Source organism: Mus caroli, unplaced genomic scaffold, assembly GCF_978045245.1.
Source record: "Mus caroli unplaced genomic scaffold, Mus_caroli_1 scaffold_8, whole genome shotgun sequence".
Lineage (NCBI taxonomy): Eukaryota > Metazoa > Chordata > Mammalia > Rodentia > Muridae > Mus > Mus caroli.
This window is the reverse complement of record NW_028227263.1, coordinates 109576356-109596539: the sequence shown is the minus strand read 5'-3', so window position 1 is coordinate 109596539 and position 20184 is coordinate 109576356. Positions and strand designations below refer to the sequence as shown.

The window sequence follows — 20184 nt, the reverse complement described above, 5'->3', positions numbered from 1 at the left end:
TACTTTCCCCTCTATCATTTGGCTCCAAGGAACTAAACTCAAGTCATCAGGCTTGGAAGCAAAAGCCTAGAGCTGCTGGGCCTCTCCATCAGCCCTGGTGTTTGCTTCAGCATAGTCAAAGATATCAACCTATTCTTCACAGCTTCTGGGCATCATATCTTATTTAAGAGTACTCTCTACATCCCAAGGCTCTTTCCTCCTAGTGGTCTTTATCACTGCTTTCTTCAATCAGCCTCATGGTTTTATATTATGGATTCCAATCCAGTAACCAAATACATTCACCACTAGCTGATGAGATCAATCCCTGTCCTTTAGTTCCCTTCAATTCTTTATCTTAAACTTATTTCTACAGTTATACTTCTCTCTTTAGCCTGGTCTATGGCTTGATTGCTTTCTTGGGACCCACAGTTTTAACTGATATGCCTTTAAATAAAATGTGAGACTTCCACAGAAAAATTATTCCTCCCACCTCAGTGTTCTCTGCAGTTTTTCTCCTATATGATTTTAGAATTGACTTTCTAGATTTTTCAAAAAGATTTGTTTTTCTTTTATTTGTCTGCGTATTTGTCTGCACGCACATATGAATGTACTTATACAAGTCACATGCATGCCCGGTGTCCATGAAGACCAAAAGAGAATGCCAGAACCTGTGAAGTTGGAGTTATAGCCAGGTATGTCAAATCCCCTAGCTGGGGTTAACAGTTGACTGTGAGCCACACAGCATGGCTGCTGGAAACCAAACTTGGGTCCTCTGCAAAGGGAAGCAAGTACTCTACTACTGAGTCATTACTTTAGCTCCACAAAAATGTAGTGTGTGTATGTGTGAGAGAGAGACAGAGACAGAGACAGAGACAGAGCGACAGAGAGAGACAGAGAGACAGAAAGAGGGAGAATAGTCATATAATTTTTGTTCTATTTTATTGTGCATTTGGTATCAACCATTCATATGCCGAATTTATAAAATAAGCCTTTGTGTACAGAGCAAGGAAAGCATATAGCAAGCATCTGAGTTGAAGGCACGTCTGTAGTCTTGGGACACAGCCCAGAGGATAAGAGGATAGTACTGTATTTCTGGCTTTACATCACAAATCTAAATGTCTTTGTGTATTTTTATTGAATTAAGAATTTTTCTTCCTTTCATAACTTACTTGGATTTAAAAATCCATTATTGAGAGATTAATTTTATCTAATTCCCACTTGATGTTTAATCAGCATTTCTATTTTATTCTGTAAAATATATTAATTACAGTAATAGGTTTCTTTAGATTTCTTTATACTGTTTCTTCCCTAAGATAAACTCAACATGATTAGACTTTATTTAGAGACTTTTCTCTGTTTGTACACGAAACTTCTGATATTATATTCTTTTTGTTTCCTTTTTGCTTCTTTTATTAGAAGAAAAATGAAGAACAAATTTGAAAGGTCTCTGTACATTCCTGGGACCTTGAATATAAGATATATCTATTAAAATATTTTTTATATTTGTGCAACTTAGTTGGAAGTGGTCTATAATGGATGACAATTTAAGAATGATTTTCTAAAATTTAGAAAATATAGAGATTTGAGAGAGAGAGAGAGAGAGAGAGAGAGAGAGAGAGAGAGAGAGAGAGAGACTCTGTGTGTTTGTATTTAGAAGAACATGACTGCAGTGCAGTTCATGTCCTTGGAGGCTTAAAGAAGGTGTCAGACATTCAGGAGCTGGAATAACAGACAGCTGTGAACAGCTGTGAATCTCTTGATGTAAGAGCTAGGTACCAAACTCAGGTCCAATACAAGAATAGCCAACACCATTAAATACAACCTAACAAAGTTTTTTTTTTCAGTTAAAAATTTTAAGTTAAGTTTTTTTTAATTTTTAATTTGAGAAAGACTTAAAGAACATCCCTATAGATGTTTATAATGCACTTCCATGGCTGCTTGCTTTATGGATTTTTGAAGCAGAGTTGTCGGTTGCGTGCATAGTAATTGTTACACATTAACTAAATAAAGCCTTCTATCCAAAATGCTGCATTTTCCTGGGACACAGCAAACAGTTTTTGACAGTGTGCTGGAAAATATGCCAGCAGAAAGAGGGAGTGAGGTTAGGAAGAGGTTGTGAAGGCCCTTCAGTGATGTTCTCTCTAGATAGGCTTTTGTTCTCTATGCAAGGAGAGATATCAACTATTCTAACCTAACTTCGGTAATGATAAGGTAAGATTTTGTTTTAGAATGATCACTCCAAATGCACTGTAAGGATGATGGAGTAACAAGAACAGACAGCAATGGAGAGGCACATAGGCTCTAAAAAAAGCCAGAATAGAGGGTATACAGAACAAGTGTGAAAGAATTGTTTTAAAGAAGCCATACTCTGAAGTCATACAGCATCTAACAGGACTTTCACAGCATTGTGGACCCTGTAGCTCACTGGCCATGGAGTCTGCAGGAATCATATGGAAAGGCTCTGAGCATTCTGTCATTAAAAATTCACCTACAATAAAGAGAACTATGAAGTCCCCAAGCTGGATAGATCCCAACACACACTGAAACTCAGGGCAACTGAAAATGATGTGAGGTTCTCCCTGATGAACTGACACTGGGTGATGAGGAGAGACAACATGTGACAGACATGGCATGAACCACTTTTTAGCTGGCTGATGCCATAGCTAGATGCACTGATACACACAATGTAAGGAAGAAGGCTTTGCTTGATCTTGCCTCATGGTTTCAGAGGACTCAGCCTGTGGTTGCTTGTTCCTATGGAAATCATGGGAACATCACATTGACAGAACCATGTCAGAGACTGCTCTTCACTGCTTGGTAGACAAGAAACAGACAGAAAGGAATACAAGAAGGGCCAGGGTAAGACACCATCTCTTTAAGATACCCCCTTAGTCACTTCCTCTAAGACCCCACACCTTGAAATTAATCCTGCTTAATAATACCATTACAGTATAAACCCATCAAACAACTAGTCCATTGGTTAGGTAGAATTCCTTATTACCTAACCCTCCCTAGAAACACCCTTGCAAACACATCTAAAAATGTACTTCTTTCACTAGTCCCTTAGGCATAAACCAGACTGATCAAAGTAGATCACAGATGCTTGGTTAGGTAGTCCATTGGTTAGGTAGAATTCCTTATTACCTAACCCTCCCTAGAAACACCCTTGCAAACACATCTAAAAGTGTACTTCTTTCACTAGTCCCTTAGGCATAAACCAGACTGATCAAAGTAGATCACAGATGCTGGCTGGACTTGGGCACTGATAAAGGCCAGCAAGTTGACATCACCTCATGTGGACTGGTTAGGACAAATGGACCTCTGGCTTGGTCTCTCAGTCTTCGTTGACCCAAGAGAAGTGGAAATGGCCCAGTGGTGACATAGGTAGGCTGTTCATGTTATTGTTGCCTTTTCTAGCTCCTTAAGCAAAGGACAGGAAGGTGAGCCTAGGCCAAGCACAATCAAAGCAAACACTGAGGTTCCACGGAATATATGTCTTCCCAGAGGCTCCCTGATCTCAGATACTAGTTATTGGTCTCTCCTTCTTCAGTCCTTTCTTCTGTGGGGAAACATGTTCAGACATTGCCCACGCAGACCCATCATGGCTTAGAATCATACCACATCTTTCTCTCAAAGAGGCAGGTTAGGATGAAGCTACATCTCTCCCTCAAAAGTTAGCAAAGTGCGGATTCTTTTGGGAAGAGGGAAATAGAGGAAGAAAAGAAATAGAAGAAATTAAATGTAGGCAATTCACTGATGACCGTGAGTATTCTATTAGTAATACTTGAGGGTCCACTGATGTCTGTTTTTGATTATATTTTTCTTAATGGTTTCCCTTAAAAGAAAACCTGCCTATAGGATCAAAGACATCACCATACTTAGAGGAATAAATAGCCTGAGAGAAAAGTGCCTCCACTTGCAGTTTTGCAATTTTGCATGTAGAATTTGTATAAATGACACGACCCAGAACAACGTATAAACTGTTACAAAGATGAATACAGAGACAAGCAAGCATCTACTGTAATTTCACAGAGCAGTTTTCTTTCTCACAAACGTTATGAGAATTAGTAATTTCAAAAGGCTGTTGGCGAATTGTGCTATTAGCAACCTGGTACAGCAAAAGTATAAATATATTAGATTCGAGGGGAAGGCGTTTCCAAATTCTTTAAATTGTCTTTTTTTTTCCCATTTTCAAATTCTTTCTTGCTGTCAACATTCTGAAATTGCGTAGCTAGAAAAAGAAAAAGAAAAAGTAAAAGTAAAAGAAAAAGAAAAAAGAAAGAAAAAACCCCCCACAAAACCCTGTTTTGGTTTGAAAAATACAGAGGTCTGATAATATTTGCCTTAGTGACCAAGAGTGACTGAGGCTGGAAAGATGGCCACGCCCCACTCATCAAGTTTCTGCCTTGCCTACAAGCATGATATTTGCATAACAATCCTACCTGTGAATTAAGAAGAAAGTGACACTGGGAGGCCTTAGAACCAGAAAAGAAGACCTTGTGCATTGAAATCCAGGTATAATTATAAACAAGCCAGGTGTTCTGTACTCTGCCGTGGTTGTTCTGTGTTGCTTGCCTTATGTCTTTCGTGGCAACTTCAGGAGAACATGCCTTTGCTCCTGACTGTGAGTGAGGCTGCCACAGCTTGGTGGGAAACAGCCACAGTTAAAGGATGCTTGCTGGTTACTTTAGTACACCTGTGATTCCTTGAGAATTAAAAACCCTGCTGAAAACCATTGAGGGTTTGATTTTCCAAGCCCCAGAGAATCCTTACAACTTGAGGGCCTCAAAATAAATATAAACTGTGTCCTGGGAAGATGAGACTGTATCCTATTTGCAGGGTCCATGACTAATATGCATGAAGTCCTAGGTTCATTCCCAAACCCACAAAACTCGGGCATGATAGCATATTCTTGTAACCCTAGCATTCAGGCTGCAAAAGCCGGAAGATCAAAAATTCAAGGTTACTGTCAGCTGCATAATGACTTTGGGCCAGCCTGGGCTACATAAGATAATGTCTTTCCCAAATTTAAAAAAAAAATCTGATACATCAAAGTATATAGAGCTACTAAAACACCACAGAAAATAAGAAAATTAAGTTTTCTTTGGGATGATATTAATCTTTAGCATGAAGAAGCAAATTACTTCTATGACTGTCTTAGTTGCCACTCTACTGCCTTGAAAAGACACCATGACCTAGGCAATGCTTACATAAGAAAGCTTGCTTGAAGCTTGCTTATAGTTTTAGAGAGCTAGTCTATGATCATCATAGTGGGGAGCACGGGACTGCAGTAGAAGCTGAGAGCTTATGTCCTGATCTGCAGACACCAGGCAGAGAGAGATACTGGGCCTCGAATAGACTTTTGAAACCTCAGAGCCCACCCCCAGTGACACACCTGCTCCAACAAGACCACACCTCCTAATCCTTCCCAAACAGTTCACCACACTGGTATTAAGCGTTCAAACATATGAGCCTATGGTGACCATTCTCATTTAAACAACCCACAATGGCCCTGTAACTGGGTCAAAAGCAGAACATACCCACAGAGAGAATGGGCCAAATCAAACACATCTCCCAGCAGGTAAGAAAGAAGCAGATCTGCAATCTGACTCCATAAAAAGGGCAAGCAAGTAAATTAGAGCCCGACTGAGACTCTGAAACATCAGCTTGAAAGACCTTTCTACACAGTAAGCATTTTAGGGGAAATTTTTTTTTAATAACTCAGGCATTTTTTAAAGGAAAAGAATTAAATTTCTGAAGTAGGCATGAAACAAGACTGTAGAAATGCGTATTTCAAAAAGAAATAAGTTGGCAGAGCTCTAGAAATGAAAATCTCAGTCATTAAGCTGAATATAGATTAAGAAACAGATAGCTAATGATCAGACGTCAGAAGTAGGTACCTACCAGGAGCCATTAATAAGCCTGAAGTTATATTTCCTTCCTCAGCATCTCTGTCTTTAAAAGGAAAATAAGAAAAACAATAATCATTATTTATGACTCAGAAATGCCTACTAATTGAAGTTTTCTCCCATAAATAAATGTGTCCAGTAGCATAGAGCCATTATCACACCCAAGATGCTTAATATCATTGCACCAGTGTTATAGAATATATGATCCATGTTTATGTTTACTCTTTTATCCTAGAAGGTTCTCCTGTGGAATTTTCCCCCAATCACACGGCTGAGACTAGTTCCCTACTCAGAAAGATAGACATACAGACAGATAAATACATATATACACGGACACACAAACACACACACACACACACAGAGAGAGAGAGAGAGAGAGAGAGAGAGAGAGAGAGAGAGAGAACGCACATAGGCAGGGCAGCTGTCCTATAAAACATAGTCACATCTTAATTTTTCTAATATTTCCCCATGACTGGCTTTAGCTTAAGCATACTAATAAAACTGCTACAAAGATCACAAGATGACTTCAAGTGCTCCTTAGAATTTACTTAGCACGCCTGTGTTGGCTGTGGTTTTAGTAATTCTTGGCACTGAGATTGCTGTCTGCCTACACAGTATACCCACCCTTTGGTATCCATGATGATTTAGTTCCAGAATCTGCAGCTGCTCCTATATTCACACACATGGCATGGTCATTATAAGTAATCTACCCACATCCTTTCATATCCACAAAAATAATTTCCAGGTGGTTATGCTACCTACTATGGGGAAAAAAAGTTAGGTAAAGTGCTGGAGAGATGGCTCGTGGGTTAACATTGCTTACTATGACTATGATAAAACAACATGGACAAGAATGAGTTATGGAGGAAAGTCTGTATTGACTTACAGTTCTCCAGGTAGAGTCTATCATGGTAAGGAGGCATGACAACAGGTGGCTGGAGCAGGAAGCTGAGAGATCACATCTCAATCCCATACAGGAAGCTAAGAGAGTGAGCTAGAAATGGGGTGAGGTTATAAACTCTCAAATCCAGTCGTCCAGTGACACACCCACCCCCAGCAACATTCCAAAGTCTAAATGTTCCCCAGCTTCCCCCCAAGAGTACTGCCAACTAGAGACCAAGTATTCTAATAAGCAAGTCTACAGGGGACATTTTTCATTTGAAGAATCATACTGCTCTTGTAGAAGACCTGGGTTTGATTCACATCATCCATATCAGGTGACTCACAATTATCTGTAACTTCTGCCCCAGGAGATGCCCTGGCTTCCATTGGCACCTGCACACATGTGATACACATAAAAATCATGCAGGTGCACACATAAACATACTTTGAAAAAGAAGAAGAAAAAGAAGAAGAAGAAGAAGAAGAAGAAGAAGAAGAAGAAGAAGAAGAAGAAGAAGAAGAAGAAGAAGAAGAAGAACAAGAACAAGAACAAGAAGAACAAGAAGAACAAGAACAAGAAGAACAAGAAGAACAAGAAGAAGAAGAAGAAGAAGAAGAACAAGAACAAGAACAAGAACAAGAAGAACAAGAACAAGAACAAGAAGAACAAGAACAAGAAGAAGAACAAGAAGAAGAACAAGAAGAAGAACAAGAACAAGAGTTGTTAGGTAAGTAGCTGTTATACTATTTAGGGAGTATTGGCAAAGGGTAAAGTCTGTGCATGCTCAGTATACATCAATTTGTCTTTCTAAGTGTTTTCTATTGAGGTTGTTTAAACCTATTAACTTGGAGCCCAGATTCAAATGTGTGGTCATACATTAACATTTGGAGGAACCAGAATTCTCCCTGAGAAAGGGGTCACACATGTAGAAAGGGGAAAAGTGACAAATGTCCCCCCATGGTCCCAGAATAGATGTGGGATAATTATGAGGCGCTGAAGACTTTGTTAAAGACAGAAGGAATCTCAAGGGAACTCTTCCACCTACTGGCTCTGACCATTGCTGACCTGAGTAGCGTGTACCTCAGGTAGGGTGCAGCATATCCTGAACCTGGGCCCCATTTGGTAGGAGTCATTTATTTTTAAAAGGAAATGGTACCCCTTGAGTAAGTGGCTGATCCCATGCATGTGCCAGAAAAGATGAGCTGACCTGGGACCAACTCATGACCGGATCAAATGCTGATGAGCAAACTCAGTAGGTCCTCCTGGGCAAGCCAGAGACACTTCGAATGTGGATAAAATAATGGTTTCAGTCTACAGGACACTGAGTGAAGATTGAACTGCAGTCTGTAGGTCAGATTCCTAGTAACGTATCAACACCAGCTAATCTTCATGCAAAGTAATGGTCCAATAAGAAAATCTACCATTTTTCCAAATGTAAATGAATCACTGAGCTACTCACAGATTATCCTAATAAACCCCTGCCTGGAAAACTCCTCAGGAAGATATTTACACAGTCATTACAAACAGCTCAGGATACGGGGACAGAAGAGGGGGCAGCCACTGCTTTCACCAGGTGGATGGCCTTAGCATTGCCAGCCAGGGGGACAAATTGACATCATGCTGCTTCTGATGCAGCACCATGGGAAATGCCCATCATCACCCAAGTAATTAATTACTCTTCCACTCTGCGTGCACCCCAGAGCTGAAAAGAAGCAGGCTGGCAGAACACAGAAGGGAACGGCTTACATGTGAAGGCAAAGGTTGGCGAGGAGGGCTCCCTCGTCCTTCACACAGCTGAAAATTCAACTCCGAGTCACCTTCCGTGTCTGCTTCCCTCCCCAAGATTCACTCTTCTGTTCTTGGTTCCATTGTCTTGGGTCTCACTATTTAGCCTAGGCCAGCCTGGAACTCGTGACCTTCCCACCTCAGACTCCTTCTCATTACAGGCCTGGGTGAGAGACGTTCTGAAAATTATCGAGGAGGAAGCTGATGCTGTCTCTCTGGGCATTGGTTAACACAGTAGGGATGTATTTTAATTTATGATAATGAGCACTAGAGGAAGAAATGGCTCATTCTGATCCCAAGGCAGGTCCTGAGTGACTTTGAGTTTGATGGGATCCTTTGGAAGCAATCACACAATTTGGGGGTGCTTACTTCATGCTCGTGGTCTCACAGGTGAAACCTCCAGATTCACCTGTACTACTAGCCAGCTCCGATGAGTGGTCAAGGACAAGATCCGGAGCCCCCATGTACCTGAAGACCATTCTTCTCATCTCTCCTTAGATTCCACATGAAGCCTGAGTGGCTTCTAGGCATCAAGGAGAGAGGAGGCTGCCAGAAACTTCTCAGAGATCAGGGGGTCACCAGGAGTGCAGAGAGGTGAGCTCTCTTTTGGCTTTAGTGCAGAAGGTCCTGATACCTCCCTGCTTATCTCTACTTTACCTTTCCCAAGATTTTTTTTTTTTTTGATCAGGTTGTAAAATACATACTCTCTCCCCAGGAGATTCTCCCGTTGTAGTGCAGTCCATCTAAACAAATATGTATTTACAACGGGTTCTTTTTTAAAACATGCATTATGCAACTAATAGACTGGAATGAGTCTTTGGGGGAAGTGCCGCGCAGTCTTGGCTGTTTTTTTGTTGTCTGCAACATTCACCTCTTTTATATGGCTATTTATTTTCTGCTGCTTTGGATGGTAGGGAGGGCTACGAGGAGAAGAAATCATCCACCCAAATATGAACTACGTGCATAAAACCTCGAGGTGGGCATCGCCTGCTAATGATCTTTGAGGCTGGTATGAATCTGAGCTCTGTACTAAAAGAAGTCAAAATGGGGGAAAGACACTGTCTCCGATCAGTGACACGTTTTGTAAGTTTGAAGCTTGGAGACAAATTCCTGCCTGGGAATACTGTCCGCTGTCAGTGAAGGGCAGTCCCACTCAAGCAAAGAAACAGCCTCATCATTTTCAGGAACAGAGTCTCTGTGGAAAGACAGCCCCAGAGACAGTCCTACAGTTCAATGCTGTCTATGGGACCTGAAATAAAGTTGGTCATTACCTTCCTTGCTTCTGTTTATGGGCACATTTCCTAATGTCACCTGCCATTCTAGCAACAGTCACCCAAGGCAAAGAGCCTAGGCCTTCTTTTGAGTGACTTTAAAATAATTTCCTACTTTCATCCTTCCTCATTCCGTGGCTATCCTGCAGCTAAGTCAATCACCAGTCAGAGAAATATGACCGCGAATTGGTTCTGATCCAATATCATCTACCTCTTATTTTGCATATTGTATTCATCTGTATACACCCTCTATCCTATCGACTTATCTTGTGCCATGATAAACAACCCAGACAAAACAATTTGAGAAAGGGAGAAATTGTATAAGCTCAGAGTTTAAGGGTAGATTCCATTATGGTAGGAAAGACAAGAAATCTGAAGCAACTGCTCCATTTCCTCCCTAGCCAGAGAGAAGAAAGCAATGAATATTTGTACTCTGCTAGAGCCCATCTTTGTAAGAAATTTAGGAACCAAGCCTAGGGAATGGTTTTGCCCTCTGCGAGGGTAGCTCAGTTGACTTATTTAAGACAATCTCTCATAGGCATGCCCAGAAGCTAACCTATTCTAAGTAATCCTCATGGGTGTGCCTGGAGGTTTGTCTCCTACCTGATTATAGGTCCTGTCAAATTGACAACTCTGACGATTAGTTTTTAGTAGAAACTAAAATTAAGCATTTTAAAATCCTGTATTCATTAGTCTGAAATGAATCAAGCCAGTAAAAACGGCATGCAGTTGTGAAAAATAATTTTATTTTCAAGTATGAAAACTAACATGATATCTGTCCTTTATCATATTCCTGTTGCTGATCCACTACACACAGCTGGTATATGTTTGGGTTTTGTTGTTTCATTTGCTTTTGTTTTTCAGACAAGGTCTCATGTAACTCAGGCTGGCCTAGAACTCACTGTGTAGCAGCGAATGCCCCCGAACCCTCGCTACCTCCAACCTCTGTCTACTGAAGGCTGGAACAACAGTCTTACGGGACCATGCTCAGTTCAAGAGAGGTGCCTTTTCTTATCTGCTTTTGTTTTCAGTCTATTGTGATGTGTCGCATGGTTGGAATATACCAAAATATGTGACTTCAGGCCATAGATAGGCTATGAAGCGATACTTTAATAACTCCTTTAGTGGATTAAGGATATTCTCTTTTGATACTACACTGAAACACACCAAGTCAGAACTGTTTAAATATTAGGCACAGTGTAGCATCTGAAAACCCATCAAAGGAACATTTGTCTTGCCTTAAATCACCATCCATTGATCTTTCTTACTCTTTCAGCTTCTCGTTCCCCGAGCAGGCTTAATGCTTCGATCCTTCAGAAAGTATTGGTTCATTGAATCATCTGGCTCTTCCCGGATTAAAGACATCTTGTTCTCCGGTGCTGAACACTGTCCTTCCTGACTGTTACTGACCCTAACAGAATAGTATTGAAATATGGGGATAACGGTAAACTTAGGGGTCAAACATAACTATTCTTACAAATATAATTTTCCTCAAAAGCTTAAATTTCATCCTTGGTGATAAGCATCAGCTACTTTGTTTTGGTTTTGGCTTTTGGCTTTCTTTTCTTTCTTGTCCCCACCGGCAAGAACACGCTCAGGACAACCGGAATCTTCTGCGGCAAAAGCTTTATTGCTTACTTCTTTAGGAGGCAGAGAGCGAAGAGGGGCGAATGGCAAAACCCTGTCCCTTTTATGGAGGATTGTCCTCTGCCTCGGACGTGTCGCTCCCTGATTGGCTGCAGCCCATCGACTGAGTTGTCGCCACGGGGAAGGCAGAGCACATGGAGTGAAAAACTACCCCGACACATGCACAGATTATTTGTTTACTACTTAGAACACAGGATGTCGGCACCATCTTGTAATGGCAAATGTGAGGGCGGCTCCTCACACTTTTCTTTCTGTTTTTCTTTCTTTTTTTTTTTTTGGTTTGGTTTGGTTTTTTGTTTGTTTGTTTTGTTTCATTTTGTTTTTAAATGTCTGCAATGAACACCTGTCTAAATAAGTAGCCTACATGTGGAAAGACTGAATGCAGGCAAAGGACAAGAGACATGAAGGAGGATACAAAGGTAATTATTATTCCAGTTCTAACTCTGCCATGGGTATTTGGGGGTTTGGTGGTAGGCAAGTGCATAAAAGCATGCGATGCTGAAAGTGTAAATTTTAATATGAAGCTTCATAGCTTCATTTTGAACATTAATACGAACTGTCTAGACATTCATTGAGTTGGATAGAGTTTGAGTCTGGTTAAACTGGGCTGCATGTTATTTTATTTGAAAGGTTATTTTGTAATAAGGATTTTTTTTAATTAAAAGAGAACAATAAAGGCTGGAGAGACAGCTCAGCAGTGAAGAGCACTGGCAGCTCTTCCAGGGAACCTGAGTTCAGTTTCTATGGTAGTTCATAGCTGCCTGTAACATTCCAGTTCTACAGACTCTGAAACCCTTTTCTGACTTCTGTGGGCACCACATATGCACATGGTCCACTATACATACATACATACATATATATATATATATATATATATATATCCAACAGACATGAAAATAAACAGATAAAATTTAAACGAATAGATAACCAACCAATGAGATGAAAGTAATGCTCCATTGTGAAGACCAATGGCTTCTATTTTACAGATTGAATCATTTTTGTTACCCATTAGTTTTTCCTTGAAATGCTCACTATATGTTGCCAGGCATCAGAAACAATCTGCACCTATTTTCTTTTATATATTAAAAAAAACACACAAAAAGCACGCATCAAGAGCTGAAAAATTTTAAAAAGTCACAAGTGCTACCAGTTTATCAACGTTATCATAGAATTTTAGCTATGAAAGTAGTGATGAAGAATTAAAAGCTTTCTAGTCTTTCCTGGTGTCACTGCCTTGATGGATGCTGAGGTTTCAGAAATGTTAATCGTCATTGTGTTTTGTCAGCATCAAGAATTTCTCATGCCGGGCAGTGGTGGCGCACGCCTTTAATCCCAGCACTTAGGAGGCAGATGCAGGTAGATTTCTGAGTTCGAGGCCAGCCTGGTCTACAGAGTGAGTTCCAGGATAGCCAGGGATATACAGAGAAAAACTGTCTCGAAAAACAAAAACAAACAAACAAACAAACAAAAAAGTATTTCTTATAAGGATCTCTAGAAATCCCAGAATTTTGCAGATCACAGTCCGAGAAGCATTGGTTTAGACACCTTGGAGTTTTGCTCTATAGACAGAAAAAATTCACTCTCTTAGAAATCATATTAGGGTAACTTCACGCCCAAGCACACTGTGAACAGAGGTGAGGAATCACCATTGATTGGACCATACAAGGTGGTTTTCATGTTACTACCACATAGGGCTCTGTAGAGAAAGCAAGAGCTCCTTAAGTGGACATGCTCAGGTCTCTCCTCTTCGTTCTTCTCTCTCCTCCTTCCCCTTTCCTCCTCTCTCTCCCTCTGTCTCTCTATGTATTTCTAAAACTTGAAGCTTTCTAGGGTAGTACTTATGAGACTAAAGTCATGAATTTGATCCCTAAGTCCAGTGGCCTAGAGAAGATGCCGTGCATAGAAATGAAAATGTCAGGACACAACCCAAGCAGGATTGGATCCTGAAATTTAAGCAGGAAGGCCATGCACTCATTCAATCATTGAGAAATGCTTGCCTGGTACCACTAAGACAACACTGATGTGAATTAAACACGACCCATTCATCCCTCCATCAATACGGAGGAAATATGCAGGTAGTGGCAACTGTTTGAATAGAACATTCAGCAACAACTCTGAAGAGAACATATAGGATTATTATCAATATCTGGCTGTGGTACCCAGTCTTGGGGACACAGGGAGTTTGCTTGAGGAAACACAGTTGCATACAGTTCAGGGGAGACTGCAAGATGAAGAGTTAAAGGAGAGAATGTTAGGAGAGACAGAAATCAGGCAGGGGCAGGAGAGAAGACCTTGTAATGAAGTAAGTACCTAGGCTAGACCATACAGAACCTACCTGGCCAGGTAAAAAGCTTTTTAATGTTGTACTTACAGAAATAGGAAACTACTAATGAATTTAAACAGGATAATTGATATGATGAAATTTGCATATTCATATAGGCAGAAAATTTATCAAGAATGTGCAAGAGTCATTGTGAGGGAAATGTTAGAAGGACTGCAGAACAGGACTGTCGCATGTGGAAACAGGGCTGCACAGCTCCTTGCCATGCTTCTTCACTAACCTGGTGAAGTTGTGGGTAGACTGGACCACAGCCTTCACTGTGGGACTCAAAAGACAGGAGGGGACAGCAAAGCCAAGAGCACTAAGCAAGGATGAGCCCAAGAAAGCCATATGCCCCATCACACAATTGATTAGAATTGGTTCCTCTCAAGTTCCTTGCTTAAACATAAATAAATAAATAAATAAATAAATAAATAAATAAATAAATAAATGTCAAACAGAAGAATGGAGGGGCCAGAGTGGACCCCAGTAGAAAGGATGTTCCTGGAGTCAGTAGCCAAAGCATCAGTCTGGGATATAACACAGGACCCTTGAAGCTGAGCCAGTTCAACACGTTTGGCTACTGTTATTAGTTAGACTTTTCATCTCTGTAACAAAACACCAGACAAAAGCAATGTAAGGAACAGTGACTTTATTTTAGCTTATGGTTACAGCGATACCAGTTCACAGTCTTAGTTCTGTTGATTATGGTCCTGTGGCCAGACAGAACTTCACAGTGGTAGTCCATGTGGCAAAGTCTGCACAGGTGACAAGTGAGAAGCAAAAGGACAAGGGCCCAAGTACCAGGTATAACACCTGAGGCACTCCCGCCAGCGACTTCCTTCCTCCAGCTAGCCCCATCTCCTATAATTACTATCACTCACCCCCCAAAAAGAGTTACACTTGCTGGAATCCAGTATTCAAAATGTGAGCCCGTCCAGGATAGTTCATATTCAAGCCATAACATTCCAAGTCAAGGAATCAAAAATCTCAATGTATGGATGGTCGTCTATCAAATCAGGACCAGAGAGAACTGACTTCCAAGCTCACCTCCAGAAACCACAGGTTTCTCCCGCCAGAGAAGAGAAGAATACAGGTGTCCCATTTGGAGTCACTTCAAGGCTAGGCTTACTTCCACTAGAATGCTGAACCATTGTCAACAGAGTTTAAGCAAGTGACTGGACCAGGTGGTGCTCTGGTGGGATGGAGTTCACCTGTCTGCTCAGGTGATATTGTGAGGAGTGTGTATTTCCCAAGGAAATTATAATGAATGAAGTATAAGTCCAGTGACCCTGGGGGGAAAATTGTGGAAAATCAGGAAGAGATGCTGATTGTAGCAAATGCTTTCAATAACTCGTCATGGACCCTAGAGTGAGGCAGGCTGCAGATGCCAACAGGCTGCTGGTGACCAACACAGGGGTTCACCTATGTCTAGATGATGAAACACCTGAATTAATCTTCACCAAGGCTGGGGTGTAGCTCAACCACAGAGCACTTGCCTGGCATTTGTGATACACTGCCTTTGATCCCTAGCAATGAAAAATAAAAACGTTTTAAAGTAGCTGTGATTGTACCAGTAGGTAAAATTAGCCACATTAAGGAGAAAGAGAAGTGTGACATGTTATTCTGACATTTAGACCCACTGATAACCAGGCTCATGGAAATCACCCTTGTATCCTGGGCCAGAATAAGATGAATAAAGAAAAAAAAATGTCCATACCCCTCAAAGGGATCCCACAGGTACCACGTTTGTTCATTACAAACAAGCCAGGCAATTTGCTTGCATTCAGCTACCTCCAGTGAGTCTTAGTTCCCAAAGAAAACTCCTAATGAAATCAACACAAGGCCTATAAATCATAACACATCTTATGGTATTAGTAAAACATTTTAAAATTCATAACTGATCAAGTCATAAAGTCTCTTGATAAATAAGACCCCACATAACAAGTTCTGAAATACTATGAGACCTGGTAAAAGAATAAACCTGTTGAATAAATCTGCTATGCAAAAAAAAAAAAAAAAGAAAACAACAACAACCAAAAAAAAAAAAACCCAAACTCAAGGTGATATATAATGGAAGTCTTCTTAAACAAAAACCACAGAAAACAATAAACCTGCTAAAAGGTTCAATTTACTGCCCTCTGGGGCCATATTTCTCACCTGTTCTTGGAGCTGCCAGACAACTCAACCTGTTTAACCTTTGTAGTCCTTCTCCCCAGCAACTTCCCCCATTCTGGTTCTGTTCCCATCACTGAGAATGTAAAGAAACCCCTAAAGACAGTGTCAAACAATAGTATATCATATCCACTAAACATTAATGGGCAGAGTTTATCTCCTTTCCCATTTAGACCACTTTTTCCCAGCTACCCCACTGTATTAGTTAGGGCTTACTGCTGTGAACAGACACCATGACCAACACAACTCTTATAAGGACAACATTTAATTGGCGCTGGCTTACAGGTTCAGAGGTTCAGTCCAATATCATCAAGGCAGGAGCATGGCAGCATCCAGGCTGGCATGGTACAGGAGAAGCTGAGAGTTCTACATCTTCATCTGAAGGCTGCTAGCAAAATACTGACTTCCAGGCAGCTAAGACTAGGGTATTAAAGCCAACAGTGACACACCTACTTCAACAGGGCCACACCTCCAAATAGTGCCACTCCCTGGGCAGAGCATATACAAACCATTACCTGTGTTCCTGTAAAAACTCTCTGCATATCTTGACAAGCTTCCTTCCTCCAGCCAGGCACAGATACTGATTTCTCTTGTCATCTGCTTCTTTTCTAAAAGAAAGACAATGTGGTAGAAGGCAATGGGGGAATGGGGCACAACTCTGAAGTGAGGGGTATGGGGAAAAGGGCCCTTTGTGGAAAGAGAAGCAGCTGCCGAGGTATCCTCTTCACTATTTCTGAAACAATAGTGGGATGGGAAAAGGAGAAAGGCACATTAGAAATCTGTCAGTCACAGAGGTCTTCTCCCTGGAAACTGTCATCTGACACCATTTCTGGGAAGACAGGAACAAACATTAACTGACCCCAGGGAGGGAACCAGCATCAGACCGAAAGTCCAACTTGGCGAATATTGACTTTTGTTGAGGTTATTTACAGAAGTTTGGGTGTGCTGGCTATGTTTTATGACAACTTGACACAAGCTGGAGACACTCTAGAAGAGGAAACCTCAACTGAGATTGGCAGTTGATATGGGGAGGGTTGATCTTACTGTGGCAGTGCCTCTCCTGGACAGGTGGTTTCAAGTTCTATAAGGAAGCCAGCTGAGCAAGCCATAGGGAGCAAGCCAGGAAAGAGCACACATTTATGGCCTCTACTTGAGTTCCTGCTCTGACTTCCCTCCATGACTGGGCTATAACGTGGAAGTGGAAGCAAAATATATGCTCTGCTCCCCAAGTTGTTTTTGGTCATGGTGTTGGATCATAGAAATAAGAAACCCTAAGACAGTGGGTGAATGGAGCAGAAATGGCTTGAAAGTAGCTGCATTACCAAAGCTTAGCTCAACATGGGTGACAGCTCATGAACCCTGAAGACCTGGAGTTAATGCACATCTTGAAGGTATCTCAACAGGTCTGAGAATATGTCTTCTCTGCAGCTCAGCTGGTCTGAACCTTTTCCAGGCAGCTCAGCTGTCTCAAACTGTCTCTTAGCAGTCCTCATTGCTCATAAAAGCCTGGGAAGTGATCGGCCTGGTGCGACTGGTCAGTTTCAGGAACTTCCTGAAGCTTTTGTGTTGTTTATTTCATTCCTTTTAATTAGTTGCCCTTTAGAACACCCTGGGTCTTAACCTAACAAGCTCCAGGGAGAATGAAATGTTTTACCTCTTTTTAGAATAACCAGCATCTTAACCAGATTTTCTACAGGATGAAATGCATCAACTGGGAGGAAATCACTACACACCAGCCTTCAAGAGGGAAGTTAGGTGAGTGATGCAGAAAAACTAACCGTGGTCCTCAGATGAGCTTTCTCCTCCAAAATACATAGGCAAATGTTAAGGGAAGGAAGACACGTGCATAAATATCCAGAAGAGGTACCACTTGGGAACAGCTTTAAAATTGCTTTGTGTACTCACCTTCTTTGCCAAGTCCTACATATCAGCTGGGAAAGTATTAACAAGCACTTAAAAACCTACACAGGCAACCATGAAGCAGCTGAACTTCACAAGTGGACCCCTTGGGAAGCTGCACACTGATTCCAGCAATTTATCCATTGCAGAAGTGATTTCTTGAATTTATCTTTGGAGAGTTCCTTCAAGCTAATTTTGCCAGCCTATCCTGAAATAATACCCACCACCATGATCGCCTTTGTCATCATGATCATCATCATCATCATCACCACCACCACCACCATCACCACTCCAAAATTGGCTTTTGAGAGGTATATTCATTTGCTGGGTAGCCAATATATTCACCTGTTATTTGTTGCGGTCTTCATCTTTTCCAGGCCTTGTGGCAGGCTCAGGGGATAGAGAATTTGCTGAGCTAGAGACCACTATCTTATGAGGCTAACAAAGACAGATTTTTCTACTTTTTAGTTCACCAACATCTATTAATTGCACAAGTTAAAGTAATTCACTGTGATATTGTCATACATGCAAAAATCTTGTGTGGATTATGCCCACGCTCCCCTGTACCTCTCCCCTCTCTCATTTTCCCTCCCCTGCCACCTTCCTGTTCCCTAATAAGTCTCTCTTCTACTTTTAGACCATCTATTCTTTCAGTTTCCACTTAAAGGAAGTATGTGGTACGTGCCTTTCTGAGTATGGTTTATTCTGTTTCTTGTTTCGCTTTGGCTTATTTGCTCCTTCATTCCTCTCGCATTTCTGCAAATGACATAATTTCATTCTTCTTTATGTCTGAAAATTACTGAGGTAGTAATGGGTATGAGTGTATGTATATATGTATGTCTCTCTGTCTCTCTGTCTCCTCTCTCTCTCTCTCTCTCTCTCTCTCTCTCTCTCTCTCTGTGTGTGTGTGTGTGTTAATCTTCCTTTGGCTGTAATAAAATAACTTCATATAAATAGCTGAAGAAAGGGTTTATCTGAGCCCACAGATCCAGAGTGCAGTCTGTTATAGTGGGGAGATCACGGCAGCAGGGAATTGAAGCAACCTGTCACACTGAATCCAAAGTCAGGAAACAGAGTTGAGTGAATGTTCATGTTAGTTTGCTTCCCCTTGTTATATAATTCAGGACCCAAATCTAGGGAATAGTCCTACCATCCATTAGGCTGACTTTTCCCACCTCACTTAACTTAATCAAGATAATCCCTCATGGACAAGCCTAGGTTTCTTTATCTAAACCAGATAATCCCTCACAGGTGTGCTGGAGGACTTGGCTTCAAGATAATTTCAGGTCCTATCAAGTTAATAATACAATAATATATAGATATAGGTATAGGTATAGAGATAGAGATGAGAGAGAGAGAGAGAGAGAGAGAGAGAGAGAGAGAGAGAGAGAGAGAGAGAGAGAGAGAGATCCATTCATCTGTTGATGAACATCTAGACTGAGCCCATTGCTTGGCTATGGTAAAAGTGTCATGGAAAGCAAGGGACAGTGTTACTGTTTGGTGGCATAATCCTTCTGCCATTACAGTAGTGTGAATGAGAAATGTGAGAAATGTGCCCCAGAGGCTCATGTATTTGAACCTGGTCCCCGGTTGGTGGTGCTGGCTGGAAAAGAGGTGGAGCCATTAGGGGTTGGAGCTTTGCTGGAGGAATGGCATCACTGGGTATAAGTACTGAGAATTTAGAGCCTCACCCCCACCTCTTACTTACTCCCCTGCATTCTGCCTGGGTTTGAGTCTGTGAACTCTCGGCTTCTTGCTCTGGCCACCTGGTGTCACATCTACTCATTGTTATGGATAATTTTTTTTTTCTGAGTAATGTCCGTGTTGATTTCCATAGCAGCTGCACTGATTCGCATCCTCACTAACAATGTAGAAGTGTTTACTTTTCTCCAATCCTTGAAATTTTCGGGATTTCTTTACTCTTGTGGATATGCCAAAGATACTATGTCTGGAGGTTTTTCAACTTTCTCCAAAGCAGATGATGATATAAAAAGCGAATCATTTGAGGATAATCTTTCCTTCTTCAGAGCCAGGGTATTTTATAAATGCTTTATTGATTTATAACTCACACACTTTAAAATTTCACCTTTTTAGGTGTGTGCTTAAGTGGACTTTGGTCCCGCTGGCTGACTGACTTCGTTATCCCTATTCGGAACAACTCTATCAGCCCGCCGATGACTTATCTACCTGTTAGCTCTCATGCTTCACCCTCTTAGTGCAGCCTCCCAAGCCGGAATTCTCTTCCTGGCCTTATGGCTGTCACTTATGGGCATTTCATATAAATTAAATTATACAAATCAAGTCTTTTTGAATTTG

The 20184-nt window shown here is 41.2% G+C and overlaps 2 long non-coding RNA genes across 8 annotated transcripts in view; one reads left to right on the top strand and one right to left on the bottom strand.

Moving 5' to 3' along the window:
• Positions 1-16823, bottom strand: part of LOC110299368 (uncharacterized) — a 63230-nt gene extending 46407 nt beyond the window's left edge. The window contains exons 1-7 of one of the 7 annotated variants that reach the window (XR_015047975.1): positions 16485-16819; positions 16253-16389; positions 15955-16045; positions 15515-15620; positions 6775-6882; positions 5884-5934; positions 3976-4210 (exon numbers count right to left, since the gene is read on the bottom strand). This is a non-coding gene — a long non-coding RNA (uncharacterized LOC110299368). Of the gene's footprint in view, positions 1-3975; positions 4211-5883; positions 5935-6774; positions 6883-15514; positions 15621-15954; positions 16046-16252; positions 16390-16484 lie in introns of those variants that run through there. The other 6 variants (XR_015047972.1, XR_015047971.1, XR_003837126.2 and 3 more) reach the window with 6 other exon arrangements.
• A 133-nt stretch (positions 16824-16956) lies between these two features.
• On the top strand, positions 16957-18173 carry LOC147003327 (uncharacterized). The gene is made up of 3 exons (XR_015047755.1): positions 16957-17360; positions 17634-17724; positions 17939-18173. It is a non-coding gene; the product is annotated as an uncharacterized LOC147003327 (long non-coding RNA).
• The last annotated feature ends 2011 nt before the right edge of the window (positions 18174-20184 follow it).